The 22724-nt window shown below is 37.5% G+C and overlaps 1 protein-coding gene across 1 annotated transcript in view; it reads right to left on the bottom strand.

Moving 5' to 3' along the window:
* The window catches only part of LOC120532571 (guanine nucleotide-binding protein subunit beta-4), a 184585-nt gene that overhangs the window by 141026 nt on the left and 20835 nt on the right, over positions 1–22724 (bottom strand). The window lies entirely within an intron of this gene.

Raw genomic sequence — 22724 nt, 5'->3', positions numbered from 1 at the left:
GAATTATGAGCCCATTCTTTTAGATAATAGCAGAGTGTCATGGTTTACTAGGGCATGCAGCACCCAGGATACAAGGAGAATGGATTGTTCTTGGCAAGGAATCTGTATGTTTTCCCCACTAGTGTTTCTTCTGGGTGCTCCAGCTTCCTTTCCCAATCCAAAGACATACATGTTAGGCAAATTGGCATTGTTACTGTATACTGGCCCTATTCTCTATTTGTGTGGAGGTGTGTGCATGTGGGTATGTGTGTGTTTGTGCATCCTGCAATGGACTGATGCTATATCCAGATGTTGTTTTTGTCTTGTGCCCAATGTTTACTGGGATAAGCTCCAGCTTCTCTGTGACCCTGTTCTACATAAGCAGGTTAAGAAACATAATGGACAGACAGTTGGATGGATGGAAATGATACAAAGAACAGAATAAACCTGTACATGACAACTTATTTTTCTCTCTTTTCAACATATAGTCACCACTTTGAAAGTCTGGTGGAAATGTGGAAATTATTTATGCATCCTTAAATGAATTAAGGAAGTTCCATTAAGTATTAAAAATTCCCACACTCCTATGGACAGTGTGTTTACTTCAGAAATATAGATGGTATCACTGAAGTACAATGCAAAACAAGAAACAAAAAGGAACACATTACTAATTAAGAACATAGCAGCAGAGCATTTTCTACATTTAGTAAATATGCCTATACAGTACCTTGCTCTCCACCATGCTGTGTGTTTGCTGATGTGCCATATTGCATTGTTTTGCTCTTCAGCCACTGTCTTAAAGATATTTATAAATATCCTTTACAAAAATACATGAAGGGGATACTCTCTAACACATAGTAGCCATCTACAAACAAACTCTCAATTTCGTCCCATTTTACATTGTTGAATCGGCTGAGATGAAGACATTGTGGGTATTCCCAGGCTGCTTTGTCCAGTATCCGTAAAATGTTCTTAGTGGCTGCAAAATCACCTGCACTTTCAGTACTGAGAATGCTTATGGGAGGGTTAACAAGGCTTCAAGAGACTTGCTGTATGAACGGGTATCAGTTACATTCCACTGGTTTAATTTTAATAATTTGCAAGTACTGGGTTGTGAGGTGTTGGTCGAGGACACACATATGATTGAACTGATGTTATTCTGGTGGGTTTTCTTTATTGCAGCTATACTCTCACTCTCTATCCATATGTATCAATTATCAGCTCCTTTCCTTCCTATTCCTTTCTTCCTGCTTCTCTATGTAACCAATTGTAATATATAAAACACCACAGTGAAAGTAAAGATAGCTTTTTTAAAAGTGTAAGTGCCAATACAACAATAGCCTTCATATCCATATCTCCTGGCAAAATTGGAAATTAAAGGTTAAAGCTATATTATATAATAATGTACTACCTTAATTTAAGACTATAAAATGTCAACAAAAGTTCAGAAGAATTGTCACTATGACCAAACAGTGAACTATGTGAGCTGGAATGTCAAAGGTCTCAAACACGAATTAAAGAGGAAGAAAGTATTCACTCACCTAATAGGTCTAAATGTCAAGATTGTATTTTTACAGGAGACTCACTTAATAAGCAAGGATCAGTTTTGGTTGATAATACATACAACAGTTTCATTTCTAGTATCAGAACTGACCCTGAATGGTGACATGTGATGGGTAATTTATTTAATTGTAAAGTGATTTTGATAAGTATCTATGCATCCAATGTGGATACAATACAACACAATACAATTTATGTTTTGTATAGCCCAAAATCACACAAGAAGTGCCGCAAAGGGCTTTAACAGGCCCTGCCTCTTGACAGCCCCCAGCCTTGACTGGAAGAATGGAAGAAACCTTGGGAAAGGCAGTTCAAAGAGAGACCCCTTTCCAGGTAAGGTGGGCGTGCAGTGGGTGTCAAAAAGAAGGGGATCAATACAATACAGTACAATACACAGAACAGAACAAATCCTCAATACAGCATAAAAATAAAAATTTTAGAAGTACGGAGTAGAATTTAAAAGTAGATGATATTACATAATATGATTTGGATTTGTTTAGAGTCCTGGAGACTTCATCCATCAAGCTGCCTCCCCCATTTGGCCATTCCACAGCTATGATAAGAGACTTCATCCAAAATGTATTTGCATTAATTCCTAACATGAACACTCATAAAATTATAATGGGCGGAGACTTTAATTGAGTTTTAAATGAAGACCTGGATAGATCTTTAGCTACAAGGGGCAATAACATTTAACACTGCAAAAACAATTACACAGTTTGTAATTGATCATAACTTGCCACACCAATGGAGATTTCTAAATCCAAATGTAAGAACATAATCCTTCTCCTCATCAGTACATCACTGTTATTCAAGAATTGATTATTTCTTTAAAGATAACAATTTTTTGCCTATGATCAAATCTTGTAAGTACAATGCTATTGTTATCTCCGACCATGCCCCTCTGATTATGGAGCTCAAATCCTCTACGCCTCACATGCTCATGTCACAGCTGGTATCTCAGCCCCCTGTTATTAGCTGATGAAAACTGTACAGAATTTATATTCAAGCATATTGATTTTTTTAAAGACAAATGCATCCTTAAGAGGACAGAATAATTCAAATCTCTCCCACAAAAATAAATCAAAATCAAGAAGTCATCAGAGTTAATCAGTGAAATTACCAGAATAGAAGAATATGCCAGGTCTCCAAATGAAGCACTTTATAGTGAAATGACAAGCTTTGCAATCAGAACTCAACTTGACAACAAAAGAATTGGAACTAATTTTTAAATCACGATATCATTATCATAAAAACAGTGAGAAGACTAATAAGATTTTAGTTCAACAAATCCACAAGCAGGAAGCTCACAATGCAATATCTTTAATTACCAACACAGATGGAGATAAAATTATTGACCATAAAAAAATAATGCACACATTTAGAGACTGCTATAAGTCCCAATATTCTACTCAGTGTAAAGAATACAAGATGCAATCTAATGCGTTTTTTGATGCATTACAGATACCACAGCTGGATACTCTCAGTGTAGAGAAATTGGATAAACCTCTGTCACTCTAAGAATTACTAGATGCTATAAATACACTTGGGCGGCACGGTGGCACAGTGGGTAGCACTGCTGCTTCGCAGTTAGGAGACCCGGGTTCACTTCCTGGATCCTCCCTTTGTGGAGTTTGCATGTTCTCCCCGTGTCTGTGTGGGTTTCCTCCGGGCGCTCCAGTTTCCTCCCACAGTCCAAAGACATGCAGGTTAGGTGCATTGACGATTCTAAATTGTCCCTAGTGTGGGTGTGTGTGTGCACCCTGAGGTGGGCTGGTGCCCTGCCCGGGGTTTTTTTCTGCCTTGCGCCCTGTGTTGGCTGTGACCCTGTAGTTAGGATATAGCAGGTTAGATAATGGATGGATGGATATAAATACACTTAAAAGTGGGAAAACAGTAGGCCCTGATGTCTACCTTGCTAAATTTTACAAAAAGCTTTCAATTAAGTCAGCTTCCCTTTTACGAGCAACATTTATAGAACCCAGAGACAATAAAATTCTACCTTAAACTTTTCAACAAGCATTAATTACTGTTTTTTCCTAAGAAATGACTTATTACAATGTACATCATACAGACCAGTCTTACTTCTGAATAACAGTGTTAAGATACTCTCCAAAGTTGTAGTTAGAAAGACTGAAAAAGTGCTTCCTTCGGTAATATCACAAAACCAAACTGGATTTAATAAAGGAAGACACTTAGCTTCCATTCTTTGGTGCCTGTTCAATGCAATATACTTACCCATAAAAGTTTAACACCCTGGAGATCCTATTATCTTTGGATGCAGAAAAAGCATTTCAAATTGCTGAATGGGACTACCTATTCATAACATTGAACAAATTTGGGTTTGGCCCGAACATATGTACATGGATCAAACCACTATCCACCAGTCCAGAAGCTTCAATTTGTATTAACAACATTAATTCAGACTACTTCAAACTAGAGTGCTGTACTAGACAAAGATGCCTCCTGTCACCACTGCTATTTACAATCACCATTGAATCATGATTCACTTTCAAAATGTCTCTGAGATAAAGGGGATTATCAGAGAAAGGCTTGAACAGAAAATTTCTCTATATGCAGATGATATGATACCGTATTATATCAGATCCACAAAATATTGTGCCTGCAGTCCTAACAGCACTAGCAGAATTTCAAAAGATACGTGGACTCAAAATTAATTTGAATAAAAGTGTGCTTTTTCCAGTGAACTCTCTAACACACAACATTAGATTGGACACCTTCCCTTTTATCATCGCAGATCAAGACCCAGGGGTAAACATCACAAGAAAATATAAAGCTCTTTTTCAACAAAACTTTGCCATCTGCATGGAAAATTTTATAGAAGATGTATATAGATGGTCTACTCTCCATCTCACTTTAGCAGGGAGAATTAACACTGTCAATATGAACATCCTTCCTATATCCCCATATACATTAACAAATATTTTTTTAAGAAATTAGATTCAATCATAACCTAATTTATTTGGAATTTAAAACATGCACACATCCATAGGGAGACCCTACAACGAACTAAAGGAGATGGTGGCATGGCTCTCCCTGATTTTCAGTTTTATTACTGGACGGCAAATATACAAGCTATAAAAACCTGGACATTGAAGCAAATAGATGAACACGCACAAGCTTGGTCCACAACAAAATTAAAATCCTGCAGTTCTTTATATTCCTTGCTTTGTACCTCAGTAAATACAAGTTATTGTCAATACAATAGCAACCTAATTGTCCTTCATTTACTCAGAATATGAAACCAATGTAGGAAGCACTTCCAGATGGAGAAGCTTTTATCTGTGGCACCTCTACACAATAATCACTTTTTTCCACTCATTCAAACTTATAGTTTTTAATGTTTGGAAAAAGTACAGGATTAAATCACTTAGAGATTTGGCCACAGATAATGGTGTTGGTCCTAAGAACAATTACCCTCAAAATTTAGCTTCCCAATCAACATCATTTTTCCACTTTCTCCAAATTAGAAACTTTGCTAAATGAAATCTGCCCAGTTTTCCTCACCTCACATCTATTACTATTCCAGAAGAAAGATTGATCAGTCTTGAAGATTCAGACAGCATTAAACATAAAACATTTTAAGTCCTTTCATTTCAAAGATCCCAGAGTACAGTGAGAAAAAGATCTCTTATTCAACTCTTATTTCAGAAAAGGAGTGGAAGGCAGCCACGCACAAAATTCACTGTAGGTCCATATGCGCAAAGCATACAATTATTCATCTTATCAATCACATCTATCTCATTTAAAATTGTCTTTGCTTATTAAGATCCAACTTGTGAATGCTGCAATTGAGCTCCAGCCTCATTGGGCCACATGTTTTGGACGTTGTTGTGGGGTACAAAATGTGTACATTTTGGTTTATATTTCCATTATATTTTGTTCAAGACAAAACAACAGATGAACAAAATTCAGGACACATCAAAGTATATCCTCTTTCCAGTTGTACCTCACTTAAAACAGCTGTTCAAGCAAGAAAGGAAGACATACTAGTGCCTAAGGCTATTGATTAGTTTATAACCTGGGCATCTAGGAAAACAAGTAGCTAAATTATTTTACCGCCAGGGAAAGGAAGAGGTTTTACGCAACATGTCACACTATTGAATTAAAACGTGAATGCTGTCAAAACAAAGCAATACAATTACAAATACACAGATATTACTTATTCATTTGTTATTCTATTACATGTCACTGGTTCACTTCACAATAGTATTCACATGTCCAGTTGCATGTGTGATGTGTTTTTTAGTTAGTGAGATGACTGGCACTGCATGGATTCTACAAGAGAGGTGTATGGTGGAGTGTAGCCACTTAGGTTCACTCTTATGGAGTAATTTAAATGTTTATCTGTCAGTCTTGTTCTGAACTTTGATTTCATGACATTCATGTCAGAAAAGGCAGACTCACAGAGGTATGTAGACCCAAACAAAGCAGACATTTTCAGAGCTGCTTGGTGAAGATTCTTTAAAACAAAGTGTTACTTAGGTCTTGATGAGTTTGACTCTGGATATTCTTTTAAATATATGCCACACTCAAAAGATATATTGCAGTTCAGATTATGGATCGTGATATGATTTTTTGGAAAGACCGCCCACCCCTAATTTGACTAATCAAGTTTTCAAATTTATGTAGGATTCATTAAACCTTTGGCGAGCTACTTGGAAAGGGGTTGCAAGCTACCGGTAGCTTGCGAATAACATGTTGGAGACCCCGGTCTAGAGTGACTGAAGTTATAAGGTATTTAGGATTTCTTTGAGCACCTGGATATCTTTAAGACACTGTATTTTGTTTGTGCCGATAATAAGTAAGTCTCTTGAATTGCTGAGAGAGTGACAGGCTGTGTTATTCCCAAATCACTTGTGTGGTTTAAAGTGCTAGAGGTTAACTAGATGTGTGTGTGTCATTAATGGGGCACTGTTGTGAATAGGGTCTGTGTGTATGTAAGTCTCATGAAGTCCTAGTAGAGTGACAAGTTGTGTTATTCATAAGGCACTTGTATGGTTTAAAGTACTAGTGATTACCCAGCTGTGTGTTTGACATTCATAGGGCACTGTTGAGTTTCTGTGTGTATGCATATGGCTATGTATGCATGTCTTCATTTTAAGGTGCAACAGTAGATCAACCCGGTAACAAATCTGATGAGTACACTTACCCCTAGATAAAGGGTAAGTAGAGGGAAATATCACGTTAATATAGATATGCACCATGTTAACATCATTCTGGACAAAAATCTTTAAATGCCTATCAGACAGCCTTGGTGTCACAATCACTCCAAACAGCTGTGTTTAGTATACTCCCAGATGGGCTTAAAGTGGAGAAGGACAAACAAACTGTAATTGCCTTTACTTCACTACTAGCACATAGACTTATCTTGGAAGAATCCTAGACCACTTCTTTTAAGTCAGTGGATAACTGATGTTATATACTATTTGAAACTGAAAAAATCAAATTATCACTTAGTGGATCTGTTCAAAACTTTTTTAAAGCCTGGCAGGATCTAATCAATACCATATTAAAATAAGCATATAAATTGGGGCAAAAGATTCTCTTCCCTCTTTTCTACTCTTAAATTGTACTCTGGCTGTTGGCCTACCTCTCTTTCTCTTGGGTTAGGGCTGAATTGAATTTAGACTTGTTAAGTTTGACTTGATTGAATGGAATGTTACTTGTTTTTAATAAAAGCAATAAAAAAAGAAAAAAGAAAGAAAATAAAGACAGCTGCAACCTTTGACCATTGATTCTTCAAAACTTATAAATTTGTAAGCATTAACAGTGTAATTTACTTAAATTAACTTAACAAGTTATCTATAAAATGTAATGCATTTCATCATCAAAATCACATACTTTCAATATAAATCTTAGTCTTTGAAATATTCAGAGACCTGCCATAATTTGAATTTAATGTATTCTGTGCAATGATCGCTGCCTATGGTTACTCTCAGTACAAGAAGAAGCCCATTTAAGAAGCATGTAGCGCTTAATGACTAGGTTGGTAAGCACATAAATTAGTTTTATTGGGGGTTGAGAAACACTTTTAAATTAACCAAGATCCATATAACATAATAATTGCTTACATACATATATTTTTATAAGATTTGTTTGCAATCTTTTTTTTTTAATAGTCAGGGTAAATGCCAGAACAAAAGGACTGACATCTCGAATGGGATAGAGAGAAAATCTTACCTAGCTGGGAAACCATAATGGAAGGGAAATGCAGAAGAAGCTGCAACCCAGCCGGGATGGTTGGCGATTCTTATCCCAGCAGTGCTAGAAGGATAATTGATGAACTGGGCAAACATGGATGTCAGAAGTAGTCTATTCCCCGTACAATAGATAGTAGTGTTCCTCCAGGCTGGTCTCAGTTAGGACTTCTGTAGGGTTGCATGGAAATTAGAGTGCAAAAGAGCAGTCCTGTCAGAGTGCTTGGGTGCCACAAGAGGTTGCTGCCAAAGGATGACTGTCCTCATTTCCGTATGTCCCGGAAGTGCTCCAGATGACCACTGCTTTGACACCAGAAGCATTCCCAGGTTCAGCTTAAAAGAACTCTGCTAAATAATCTCGAGGTTGTCAGTAGGCAGTGGGCAACACTCACATGGAGGAAAGGAGGAGAGAACAAATTGCTTCGTTCTTATATTCTTCTGTTGATTTTGGCTGGTGCTCGATTGGAAGTGTGTTGGTGATAAATAAAGTCCTTTATGTAAACCCGGGACAGTGTTGAACATTACTGTGTCTGAGATTTTGGGGCTCAGTAGCGTTACCTACCGGTTACACCAGACTAAGAAACTTACAGTTGTGCAGTGGTTTGTGGTTTAAGGTTCAAAAAGATAAAATAAAAGACCAAAAGCTGAAGAATTTTCCACATTATTCATGGCCCCCAATAATCAAATTGCCCAATTCCATGTCCAATAACGTCTCAGTATACAGTGCATCCGGAAAGTATTCGCAGTGCATCACTTTTTCCACATTTTATGTTACAGCCTTATTCCAAAATGCAGTAAATTCATTTTTTCCTCAGAATTCTACATACAACACCCCATAATGACAACATGAAAAAGTTTACTTGAGATATTTGCAAATTTATTAAAAATAATGTACATAAGTATTCACAGTCTTTGCCATGAAGCTCAAAATTGAGCTCAGGTGCATCCTGTTTCCCATGATCATCCTTGAGATGTTTCTGCAGCTTAATTGGAGTCCATCTGTGGTAAAGTCAGTTGATTGGACATGATTTGGAAAGGCACACACCTGTCTATATAAGGTCCCACAGTTCATATCAGAACACAAACCAAGCATGTAGACCTCGGAGACAGGATTGTCTCGAGGCACAAATCTGGGGAAGGTTACAGAAAAACTTCTCCTCCTTTGAAGGTCCCAATGAGCACAGTGGCCTCCATCATCCGTAAGTGGAAGAAGTTTGAAACCACCAGGACTCTTCCTAGAGCTGGCCGGCCATCTAAACTGAGCGATCAGGGGAGAAGGGCCTTAGTCAGGGAGGTGACCAAGAACCCGATGGTCACTCTGTCAGAGCTCCAGAGGTCTTCTTTTGAGAGAGGAGAACCTTCCAGAAGGACAACCATCTCTGCAGCAATCCACCAATCAGGCCTGTAGGGTAGAGTGGCGAGACAGAAGCCACTCCTTAGTAAAAGGCACATGGCAGCCCGCCTGGAGTTTGCCAAAAGGCACCTGAAGGACTCTCAGACCATGAGAAACAAAATTTTCTGGTCTGATGAGACAAAGATTGAACTCTTTGGTGTGAATGCCAGGCATCATGTTTGGAGGAAACCAGGCACCCCTCATCACCAGGCCAATACCATCCCTACAGTGAAGCATGGTGGTGGCAGCATCATGCTGTGGGGATGTTCTTCAGCGGCAGGAACTGGGAGACTAGTCAGGATAAACGGAAAGATGACTGCAGCAATATACAGAGACATCCTGGATGAAAACCTGCTCCAGAGCGCTCTTGACCTCAGACTAAGGCGACGGTTCATCTTTCAGCAGGACAACGACCCTAAGCACAAAGCCAAGATATCAAAGGAGTGGCTTCAGGATAACTCTGTGAATGTCCTTGAGTGGCTCAGCCAGAGCCCAGACTTGAATCCAATTGAACATCTCTGGAGAGATCTTAAAATGGCTGTGCACCGACGCTTCCCATCCAACCTGATGGAGCTTGAGAGGTGCTGCAAAGAGGAATGGGCGAAACTGGCCAAGGATAATTGTGCCAAGCTTGTGGCATCATATTTAAAAAGACTTGAGGCTGTAAAAGGTGCATTGACAAAGTATTGAGCAAAGGCTGTGAATACTTATGTACATGTGATTTCTCAGTTTTTTTATTTTTAATAAATTTGCAAAAAACTCAATAAACTTTTTTTTCACATTGTCATTATGGGGTGTTGTGTGTAGAATTCTGAGGAAAAAAATGAATTTAATCAATTTTGGAATAAGGCTGTAACATAACAAATTGTGGAAAAAGTGATGCGTTGTGAATACTTTCCGGATGCACTATAAGTCTTCAATCTGGTTCAAGAATGATTTAAGATATGAAGAGGAAGGGATAAGAACGGTGCCGGTATGCATGCTCCGCACGGCTGCCCTGCCGGCCACTGCCGAGAGTCGATTCTACAATAAAATAAAAAGAGGAATAACCTTGGAGGTCAATCATCACCCTGAAAGCAGGTTGTAGACATCCCGTAGTATATGTGTACCAAATTTCAGGTCAATAGTTCAAACAGTTTGCGAGCTACATGTGATTTCTCAGTTTTTTTATTTTTAATAAATTTGCAAAAAACTCAAGTAAACTTTTTCACGTTGTCATTATGGGGTGTTGTGTGTAGAATTCTGAGGAAAAAAATGAATTAAATCAATTTTGGAATAAGGCTGCAACATAACAAAATGTGGAAAAAGTGATGCGCTGTGAATACTTTCCGGATGCACTGTAGTTGAAAAAATCCTGACTCTGTTACAAAAATTTATTGTGTTTGGAATCTACTAGGTAGTAGAATACCATTTACACCCTGGCAAGCTGTATGGCTCTGCTAAAGAGTTTGTGATTTGTCTCACGAGAAATAATAAAGTGACCTTAAAACAATTCTAACATTTCCTTCTGAGTCTTCTGAATGCCTACCCTTAAGTATATCACCTAAATAACTGTTTGTCAATTCTGGGATGGCAGAAGGAGTCATACAGCACAGAACGTTAAATAATTTTGTACTTCTTTGTACTTGAAACAGGCCACCCATGAGTCATAATTCAAGATGGGAACTTTATCATTCGGAACTCTTGAATAGTTAATGCTATCAATGAAAGTGAACAGCAGGAAAGACTTCCCCTAGTCTCTGCAAGAGGCATAATCAATAGATTAGAGATGAAAAGAGAGCATTAGGGCATTTGTTATTACTTATATCGAGTAAGAAGCACAATTGTACATCTAAATTACATATGGTTAATTTGTACTTTGCAAAAATTTTGCTATGACGTACACATGCATTTTTGCAATTACATATATAGTTTCATTATATTAAAATATTTTTACTACATGGCTCAGGTCTGTGACATCTGAATGTGACTACTACAGGATTAGACGGGACAGCAGTACTATTAGACATTGTCTGCATTACTCAGAGCTCACGGATTAATACTGAGCCACAACAGCTGATTCACAAGCCACCCTGGATTTATTGCAGAATTTGAGACTATTGTTTCAAACCCATATATGCACTGACATCTGGAAAATTAATGTCTTTAATTTCTAGATATGTAGAAAAAAAGCTAATTCGCACAATGACCTGTAAAGAAATTTTCTGGCAAGTTTAGTAATTATTTTTCATTACATTTTGTAACATGGTAGTTTAGTCTGCAGTGGTCACCAGCAATTAGTAAAGCCATACATATATTTTTATATATATATTGTGGTATTTGGCCAGCTTGTCATCCCGGCCAGTACCCCCAGGCCACCAGATGTTTAGCCCTCCCTGCAGTATGGAGGTGCCCCGAAGACCAGCAGGGAGTCATGGACTTTGTAGTTTTTATCCTCAGCCCTGCTGGGTACCACAGGTGCCACAAGAGGGAGCTGCAAGGAGGACAGAAGACTTCTTTGTGCCCTATAACCCGGAAGTGCATCAAAGGAAGAGCAACGTACTTCCGAGGTGAAGAAGAAGGACTTGTACCTGACCCGGAAGTGATATTGAATCACATGGACTGGGGATTGGGAACACTTCCGGGTCAGGGAAAATGAAAGGACTATGGGATCTCCCAGACGGTGAGCTGAGCTGGGTGGTAGGAGGGCAACGCGTCTGGGAGTGGTGGAGAGTATTATTGTTATTGATTTGTGATTGTTTATGAGTATTGTGGAGGAGAGGGTGCTTTGTGCACTGTGGCAAGTAAATAAAGTCAACTATTGGACTTTTATCTGGTGTCTGGAGTCTTGGCCAGGGGTTTAAGGGTGCAATACGGCCCCAATCTGTCACTATATATATATATATATATATATATATATATATATATATATATATATATATATATATATAATATGGGATGCTAATATTTACAAGATATTCATTTGCTTTCTAGTTTCACACACTAGTGAGAAGTCAAGTAAAATGACAACTTTAATTGGCTAACTAAAAAAGATTACAATATGCAATTTTTTGAGGCAACTCGGGCCCCTTCTTCAGGCAAGGTGTAATCATACTACATATTGTAAAAAGTGCTTCATTCCATTGATTCATTTTCTTTACTTAGTTTTTCCAAGTACAGAATCCTTAGCAACAATGGAGAGAATTGATGAACCAGCCTTAGATAGGACACCAGTTATCATATGCCACATTCACTAACCTATTCAAACTCACTCGTAAAAGGCTAATTAAGATTTACTAATTATTTTATCATGAAAGGGTTGTACTGTGACCCTATTCTCACTTTCAGAAGGTTTATTATATACATCTGAAGATCGTGTCCCATATCCCCACTATAGCACTCATAATTACACTTAACAGGCTGTTACAAATCAAAAACAAGCAGGAGAGAAGGTTTACATTTTTAATCTTACTTCATACTGGTCCAATCCATCTGAACTAGTGTGGTGCTGAGGTGTCACCCATTGCATGGCTGCACTCAGGTCCTAATCTAGGAACCTGAGTTGATTTGTCATGTGGTGGATGCAGCAATGCGCTCTCAACCTCAAATTTTTTATATATTAACACAGTTTCTTTGTAGGCAGGATTTGAACTGTGGACGGGAGGACTGTGGGTGTGAAGGCAGGGCTGGGCAGTAAGGTGGGAGCTGAGTGAGAGAAGATATTAGTTGACGTCACCAGGAAACGTTCTGCTTTGTATTGTTTACAGTCAGTCCTTGTGTGACTAGCTAGTGGAGATCATCTTTAGCTTACATATTAGGGGGCTGCTTCTGAAGGCCCTTGTAATCCAAACATCATGGTTTTACAGCTGATCATCGGCATTTACCATAGTGCAAAATGTATGACCTAAGGTGGAACATGGTGTGATTCCTCAACAATACACCAATCAGCAAAAATTTTGGAACTAGGTGTTGGCGACCCTGTAATGTCGGCAGTTGTTTGGAACCAATGCAACCTCATTTAGAACCCCTTGCGATTAGTTATAATGGAACAGTGGAGTGGCGCGCAATGAGCATTCTCTGTGAAAGCCTCTTATAAAAATGGTGATAGTGTGACTACAGCGCAAAGGGAATTTCTGTCTACTCATGTGATTACAACATGGGCGCATGATTTCGAAGAAATGGGTTCAGCCATAAAAAAAGGAGTCCCCAATTGATGGTCGAATGGCCCACGCACCAAGAATATTGAGGCTGTTTGAGCTCCCATCATGAGGAGCCCTCGTCACTCTGTTCGACAACACACATCACTGCTACAGTTGGGGAGACAAAGCGGGCAAAGAATACTTTACGAGTTGAAGTTCCTCCCCTACAAACTGCAGATTGTGCAGGAACGCAAACCCAACGACAATGTGTTGCGTCAGCAATTTTGTGAACAATTGTCGGCTAAAGTAAACAAAGATGCCAATTTCTTTAACAACTTGTGGATGTCGGGCAAAACCCATTTTCACTTTAACGGATATGTCAACAAACAGAATTTCTGTTACAGAGCACAGGAAAATCCTTCTGAGCTTCACCAGTGTCCTTTACACAGCACCAAGGTTATAGTATGGTATGCTGTGTCATCGCATGGTGTCATAGACCTTTATTTTTTGAAAATGAGGAGGGGATTGCAACCACAGTTACATCCAATCAGTATGTTGCTATGCTTGAAACATTTTTTGTGTGGAGGTTACAATACATCGCACATCTGAATATCGAAAACATGTGGTTTCAACAGGTGGACAGCTATTCGACAACTGTTTGGAAGGCGCGTCATTTCACACAACAGTGACATTCCATGGCTTCTGAAATCCCCAGATCTCACTGTTTGTGATTTTTTTCTGTGAGGACATCTTCAAAGCCAAGTGTATAACACATGTTCAGCAACCATTGTTGAACTAAAAAGGAGGACTAAAAAGGAAATCACTGGTATTCCTCTTGACACGTTACATCAAGCAATGCAGAATTTGCACAACAGGCTGTCAGAATGTGTATCGAGAAATGGACACCTTCATGATGTTTTCTTCAAAGCACAATATGAATATTGAATGAATATTGATTACCATCAATAACTGCATATCCTTTAAAATGCATTTTATCATTAAATGTATTTTTATAATGTGTTTATTCGTGCATTGAATGTCAATTTTAAATTTCCTGTTTTCCTGTGCCACCCTGTATTTGAACTATTATAGTAGCTTAAAGGACACATAGGTCAGAAATTAAACAGGTTCAAAATGCAGAGACTTAGGTGCCTCTCCATGCAAAATGTTTTTTTTTTAGTTTGGGAAAAAGTAGATCATTGTAGAAAAAATGCATAACTTACAAGACTGTGGAAAAATAAAAAAAGGAATGGTATAGAAACAATGTGATATTTGGAGGATAAAAACTGGTGAAAACTTACATTCCAGGGAGACATATTCAATATTAGTACTACAGTAATCCCTCCTCGATCGTGGGGGTTGCGTTCCAGACCCCCCCGCGATAGGTGAAAATCCGCGAAGTAGAAACCATATGGTTGTATGGTTATTTTTAGATATTTTAAGCCCTTATAAACTCTCCCACACTGTTTATAAATATTCCCCGCAGAGTTATACAGCATAATCCCTTTGTATTATCTTAGATATTAGGTAAGATTCCTTGAAATTATGTATATAAACACACTGTTTATATACAGTAAAACCTAAATATTATTTTAAAGATAACGAGTGTCTCCGATATCAGATATGTTACAGCCATTACGATAGACAGGCCACCAGCAATAAATACATACAATGCAAGAAAAATAGTATACAGTAAATGTGTGTACAGTGACACTAAACGTACATACATGTACTAAGTACTGTAAGTAGAAAATTAATTATGGTTACTCACCAACAATAACACGATGACTTGTCCGATAACAATGAGTTTAATTTTACTGCACAACAAAGGAGAGCGTTACAGCTCTTCCATAGGAGCCTCTTCAGGCAAATGTGAAGCACTGCCGTTGTTCTTCTTCTGGCAGTCTTCAATCCAAATCCCTAAATCAGATTCCATCCAGACTACTGCCTTATTACATCCACTTACAACTCGTTTTGCACCCTGGTTAAAAGGACACTGCGGCCGAAGATCTTATATTCCTTTCCTACTTTTTAAATAAAAAGAATTGTAGCCTCATTGATGCTGTAATGGCGTCCTACAGTGGTGTAGCTTTTCCCTTCCTTCAACAAATGCAAAACGTTTACCTTTTCGGCAATCGTTAACATCTTCCGATGGCACTTGGGCACGGCACCTGAAGCAGTAGCAGGAGCAGATCGTTTTGGAGCCATAATGAAGTGCTTGACTATGCACAAAGATAAACACAAAAGAGCACAAAAGTTAACTCTTTACACAGCGAAACACAATGATGCTGAATGAGCGAGACGAGACTTCTTGGTTAACACTGCATTCAGCACACAGGAACTTAACTGCGTGCTCTGATTGGTTAGCTTCTCAGTCAGGAGAACTTAACTGCGTGCTCTGATTGGTTAGCTTCTCAGTCATCAGCCAATAGCGTCCCTTGTATGAAATCAACTGGGCAAACCAACTGAGGAAGCATGTACAGGAAGTAAAAAGACACATTGTCCGCAGAACCCGCGAAGCAGCGAAAAATCTGCGTTATATATTTAGTTATGCTTACATATAAAATCCGTGATAGGGTGAAGCCGTGAAAGTCAAAGCGCGATATAGCAAGGGATTACTGTACTTATCCATGAGGAGGAATGGATCTTCAGAAACTATTGAAACTGTTTAAAAGTTTTCAAAAATTCTTTGATTAAAATTGATATCAGCAAAGTCGAGAAGAAATTTTTAAATTCAAAAGTATCTTTTAATTTGTTTTATTGCCATATTTGCAATGAGACAAGATATTTTTGCTTGCATTTAGGAAAGCAGGCAAAGATATACATAAAATTCAACATAATGAATGTGAGTACTTTGTTCTGTTTTATGGATTGTACTCTGGTCATTTTTGTACTTATGTTTTTCATTTTTCTGTTTGGATTATGTTTTATTATTACATTTTGCTCTTTAAATGTATGATTGGATTTTGTTTTGTTATTGTATTTAATTTTTTAAGTACTGCCATTGATGGCATGCCTGGGCTACTATCCCTATCAGAATGAGTCCAGCACATTACCTAGCTGGGCAGTCAGGAGAAAGAAAAGGCAGGACACTTCCAACAATTTGAGGAACATGTCGGTTCCCAATATGGGTGGATAAAGAAACCTTAACCAGCCAGAAGGACAACATGGTTGGGGTCTGGCGGTGGATGGATAGAGCTCCTTATGCTAGATGACAACATCTCTGTGCCTCGGTATTCAAACGGCTATCAACAGGGCATGCTGTAGTGCTATGGGGCAGCCCTTTTAGGTCCCATGGGTTCTTCCAGGGTGCGTTGTGGGGATTTGTGATCTCTGCTTTCTGGGACTTCTGTTTGATCAGGGCATACTTCAAATGGGCTATGCCCTGACACAGGAAAAGGAGCTGCTTAACTGCACCTTGGGGAGTTGAAGTTGTGTGCGGACTGTGGACAAAGCTCACTGGGAAGAAGGGAAGGAGAGAAAATGAAGAAAAAGAAGAAGAAGAGTGTATTGTGTTTGGTGATGGTAAGCCTGTGTAAGGTATTTTATGTCATAAAAGCCTGCATTTGAACCCAAAACGTGTGTACCGAGTTTGATATTACTGTCAGTCAAAGTTTAGAAATAGAGAACTGGCTTACATATTACAACTTAGAATTTGTCTAACCAAGGAGTCCAAAAGTAGTCAGCCTTCTCAGTGGTGAATATCATTCCATTACTCAAAAGGATAAAGGAGGAATTACACACTGGTTTTTAAAGACGCTTCCTAAATTGCATGACTGGTAAAGTAACGCAAGTAGGTAGAGCCTGGCACATGCTGCTAAGTCAGTGTTTGAAGTGGTCTGGTACTCACTGCTACTTCCCTATTCTCCCATTAGGAGTACTGACAGTTAATGTAAGTATACCAGTGAATACTTGTAAGTGCCATATGGGATGGACAGGCAAACCAACCAGGATTGGGGAATGTTCCTTACCCGGACAGAAGGCCTCAGGTGGATGGATTGGCGCCCTGGCCAAATGTGTATTCAGTACCTTTCCTGGCTGGGATAAAATGGAAGGACAGGGAAGGACTGTCTCTGGAGGTTGTTTGTTCCCCCAATACACTAGGTTGCAGCTTCCCTCTGGCAGAGCTTCCATTCAGACTCTTGCAGGGCACCTTGGGACATTTAGTCTCAGAGAACAACCCTGTCAGGGTGTGTGGGTGCTGCCAGAGGGAACTTTAAAAAAAGGTGCATGCCTCAAAGGAGGCTCCACCTGACCCGGAAGTGCTGCGAGGCTGTAGTCACTTGCCACCAGACTCAGTACCAGGTTCCAAAAGGAGCCTTACGGCCTAATCCAGGGTGAGCCAGAGTTGGGAGGAGGTGGACAAAGCTTGCCTGGGAGAAAGACAGAGGAAATTGTGGAGGAAAGTCTGTTGAAGAAGTAATGACACCTGTATAAGGTACTGGATTTAATAAAGCTACATTTATTTAAGCCTTTTGACTGTATCACTGTGCTTGTGTTCTGGGTTTGAGGACATGCAGTGCCCTTTAGTGTCCACAATCCAAGTATTTCAACAATATAATGCCACCAATAGGAAGACATGCTTGATGATCCCAGGTCTATAGTTTACTTTACTTGTAAAAATACCAAGTATAAACCTTGCTTTGTATATTTCTCACAATGAATAACTAAAGTTCTTTAGACAAAACGTAATATTAGATGATGGGAACCGCAGTAGACACATAAAAGCCATTTCTAAATTGCTACTTAATGAAATTAAATAATTAAGTTATCCATCATCTGTATTGTGTGTGTCAAAAGGTATCTGCCATCCTAGTTACTGACTGAAACTGCTAACCTAAGTTAATTGATAATTAGTCCCAGCTAACTGTATACCACCAGCAGTTTTGAATTTAAACCTCACCATAAATTAGCTCTTACCATGAGAGTGAATAGTCACTACATGGTTTCTAGAAGAATACCTATATCGCAAAGGAAATCCTAGAGGATTATGTCCAAATAAAGTACATTTAGAAAAGTCATGAATCTTACCAGAAAAAAATTGCTACTAAACATAAGTTTGCTCACTGCTCACATGCACAAAAGAACATTATTTTAATTAAAGGACAAAATGAAAAGTTCTAAACTCATCAAAGCAGCTTCTCCTTTAATTACAGTAGAAGACATGGGTCTCTGTCAGAATTCTGTTCCTAGGCAGTTGCAGGAGTATTTTCTTCTCAGTTCAGCTGGATAATACATTATTCCTACTTTTTCTCTCCTTGCAGAAGATTGCAAAGATTCTCAGTCTTCAGTTTATTACTCTGCCTTCTTTAATGTAAAAGTCGATATTTTACTCTCGTCTCTCTTAAACTCTGCCTATCCTCTCTATTTTTCAAATCACTTTCCAGCAAAATAACTATATGAGCATTGCCTCATGTACAGTAATATTTTGCCTAGAGGAAATCTACAACTTCATTACCATGATGCTTAGAAAATCAGAACCTGAGGAAAAGTTATTTTTTGAAATTGACCAATCTGGATACTCCTGACATAGTCACTTAAGGTAAACATCGACATGAGCCTCACTGATGTAAACATAGCACATTTGCATTCCCTAAACCTGTTTAATCCCATTTAAAGTGAGGTTGAAGATGGTACCATAACCAAGTAACACTGTGCAAAAGGCAGGATAGAGCTCTGGATATTGCAATAATTCATTACAGGATAAATTATCTTTATAAATTAAGCTGATTTATGCATGTCTTGCTTGAATTAAACAATAGTACATACAAAGCAATTAGCCTATGCAGAAGTGATAAATTAAGGGTGCCCAAGAATTTTTATAGTTATGTCTATTTGGGCAGGTAATGGCAATCAAACTACTCATCCATCATTTAGCTGTTAAAAAAATGATTATCTTAAAACTTGGCCAACTGTTGAAATACCTGTATTCATTCAGATATTTAAACAAATGTATTACTAAGATGTGGTGAAAGAGGATATGCAAATGGTAGGTGTAATGGAGCAAGATGCAGAGGACAGGAAGATATGGAATAAAATGATCTGCTGTGGTTGCCCTAATGGGAACACCTGGAAAATGAAGAAGGTTACTAAATAGTATACTAAAACACTAAAATACTTAAATATAAACTGTAATGCTCCTTATATACTTCTTCAGAAACACACACATACGTATATATATTTTACTACTTTTAGGATGAAGTTATTTCTTCCGTTAAAATGTATTTTATTAAATTGTTTTTTTTTCCAGTCAAAAATTGTCTCTCTAAAATTTACCATACTATTTTAAACCTAAAAAGAAAAAGAAAGAAAATGAAAGACAAGTGGTACTCGAGGAAAAAAAAAAATAGAACATCAATAGATTGGTTTCTAAAAAAAGCAACACTGGGTCTAAAAATAGCTCTGCAGCTTGAAGCAAGTACCCTGTCTGCATTTCAATTGCCTCCTCTTTGCTCCATAGCAGATAACCTTTTGCACACACTGCTGCTAAATTCACTTTGAAAGTACAAAGCACATTTTTCAGAGTAAAAGAGTAACAATTCAAATCCATTTAATGAGTGTAAAATGAAAGGGTCTAGTGAAGAATGAGCAGTCTCTGATATTAATGTTTATTGCTTTCTTGTTATTATAAACTCAACAGTAAACACTAAACATGGCTTACAAAAATGAATGATATTGTCAAAAGGTGTTGCTTTAAATCAACAGAAATAGCTGCAGCTTCTCTACATCATGCTGTAACATAGCACATTTTCTTAATCACCAAGGCTAAAATGTTTACTATTTAGCTCTGTGTTAATGAGATGCAGAAAAACAGTTATTGGAGGCAGAATAGGGTGGAGATAACAAATTCAAACCTTTGGGGATCTATAAAATTTTAATGTATTCATTCGCTTGGACTTAACAAGCTTCAGACAGATTCAGTTCTTAAAGGGACAAGCTAACAGTGTTCTGATATCCATATACATATGCATAAAAATGGCATTTTCAAGGAATACCAGGTGTCATAGCGCAATGAAAGCTGTCAAAAACTACTCTTTGTTGATGTAATAAGAAATTAGTTGTGGACAACAATCTAAGTTGCTTATATAAAATGCAATGGCAATAAATGGTAAAATTATCAATTAAGTCTACAAGGAATTAAATTTGACAATACAAAGTTAAGGAAATAATAAAAGTACCACTCCTTAAAATTTAAATCCAAATAAAGAAAAAAAACTAGGTTCTACAGCTTATACAACATTATTTTATATTATTATTTATGTACTGTATTTATATCTGTACACTCATATTGTATGAAACATAAAAAAAAGAAAAATAGCATTTATTAATTCAAATAACAATCAAACTTATTTTAGCTTATCTCCAAAATAAACAATTCACTAACAGGGCCTAAAACCACTACTGCAATAAAATTAAAAACTAACAATTTTTTTCTTGCTTTTTTTGATAAAACCTTCAAAAAAAAAAAAAAAAAATCAGTGCTGTCTTATCCACCAGCCATATCTCCAGGGGAGGTTGGCCGTTACCAGGGCAACTCCTGGAAATGGCAACTGACGTCAAGAAGGTAGGAAAAATACCACTGAGAGCAGGAACTGCCATGCATAATGGATAATACGAAAAGCTTTATTTGAAGTGAGATAATGTTACATAAAGTGCACGAGACTCTCTTTTTCCTTTTCTGGTGCAGACTATACAGGAGTTAAAACAAACTCATACTATAAATATTAAAAATTTTATATAACATGCAAGTGTAACTTTACCATCACAAATACCCAATTACTGATTTTATTAACTACCAGTCAAATCATCTGAGAATTCCTTAACCAGACTTACAAAATGGATTTTATCCTACTGAGACACTTCCCTGCCTGGCCTTATTAAATATGCTTACATCATACACAATGGCACAGTTTTATGGTCTCATATTTGCACGCTAACTGGCAGCTGAAGCAAAAAGATAATATCACATTACAAAAGCAACCATGATCATTTATTGTCTTTGATATTTAGACTTTGGTTAAAATAGCAGTATTCATGATATTTTTATTATATACAAGAAAAGTTATAGTGATTTTTCACTCTCTTGAAACAACAGCCTTTTGACCTCTTGGCCACACTTAGTATTTTGAATTATTACATACAAATACCACTGTCAGTGTAAATTGTAAATTGCTGGACAAGTGTAAGAAGTATACTTCACAATCATGTATTTATTAAGTTGTACAATTAGCAATTCATCATAATCTCACAACTCGAGTGTAATTGTATAGACTAAAAAACTCTATTAAGCGGCACTTTATAATTCCTCATGCACAGCACAAGTAAGCAAAACTACTTAACAATACAAGACCGAACAGTAAGTACTTGTGATTTTTGACAGTGCAAATTTATTAATGCCATTTTTAAACTTTTTGTAACTATGCTGACATATGTCCAAAGTGTCTTGTTATAATAAAAGGTATGATGTAATTACAGTGACCACTCAAACTATTTAGTAGTGCTATTTTATACAACATCCATAATTAACTTTCCCTCTGTGTGGTTGTGCATTCTCACAGAATGTGATCAGTCATGAATTGCAGTGTATACTGTAGGTATAGTGCACAACATTACATTTGTACAAACAAATTATTCACAGATAACATTAAAGGAATTTAATGTATGTTTAAAGCTACTGTAATTTACCACTGTAATTTACTGCTAGAATTTGTCATGGGAATGGAAACAATGAACATTTCAGAACAGAGAGAATTTCTGTTTTGTAGCATATAAGTCACAATCTTCAAGATTTCTTTTTCCTCTGGACTAATTCTTAATTTGGTTCAAAGATAACTAGACAAATGGTAGCAATTAATATAAATGCATTTTGAAGGTTCTTGATATTTTTTCAATCTATCCATCCATCCATTTTGTAAACCTTAATCCAAGTTTAGAGTTTTGGGCTGCTAAAGCCTAATTTAAAGAGAAATGGAAACAAGGCAGGTAGCAATCCTGATTACTGACTCAGGTCACACGCATGCCCACCATTCTTATCAGCACAATACTGTATTTTGAATATTTAATTTTAAAATAGACTTATATATCCAAAGTGACTTACATATCACAAATAATGTAGAAAGCTCCAAGAAATTCTGAATGTCACCATCCAAGACCACAACAATTTATAATATGTATATTTAAGTCTCAGGCAAAAAAGATTAATGTTTAAGCTGTCTGTTTAGCTGAGGGTAGAAACTGTTGCTTGTAATTCCCAGTGTCCTGAGCACATGTTTCAGCCATGCTGTCTCAAGGAGGTGACATTCTTAGCAATCTCTCAGCAAAGACAGTACATACAATTACCTTGTGGGATAGAGAGATACAGAGATGCTTGTGGATTACAAACAATTAGCTGCTTTACCCGTATACCGCATAAAGCATCTATAGTGTGTTGTGGTGAGGTGTTGGGGGAATGGT

The sequence above is a fragment of the Polypterus senegalus genome, chromosome 1, assembly GCF_016835505.1.
Source record: "Polypterus senegalus isolate Bchr_013 chromosome 1, ASM1683550v1, whole genome shotgun sequence".
Classification (NCBI taxonomy): Eukaryota; Metazoa; Chordata; class Cladistia; order Polypteriformes; family Polypteridae; genus Polypterus; species Polypterus senegalus.
This window is presented reverse-complemented; position numbering and strand designations above follow the sequence as displayed.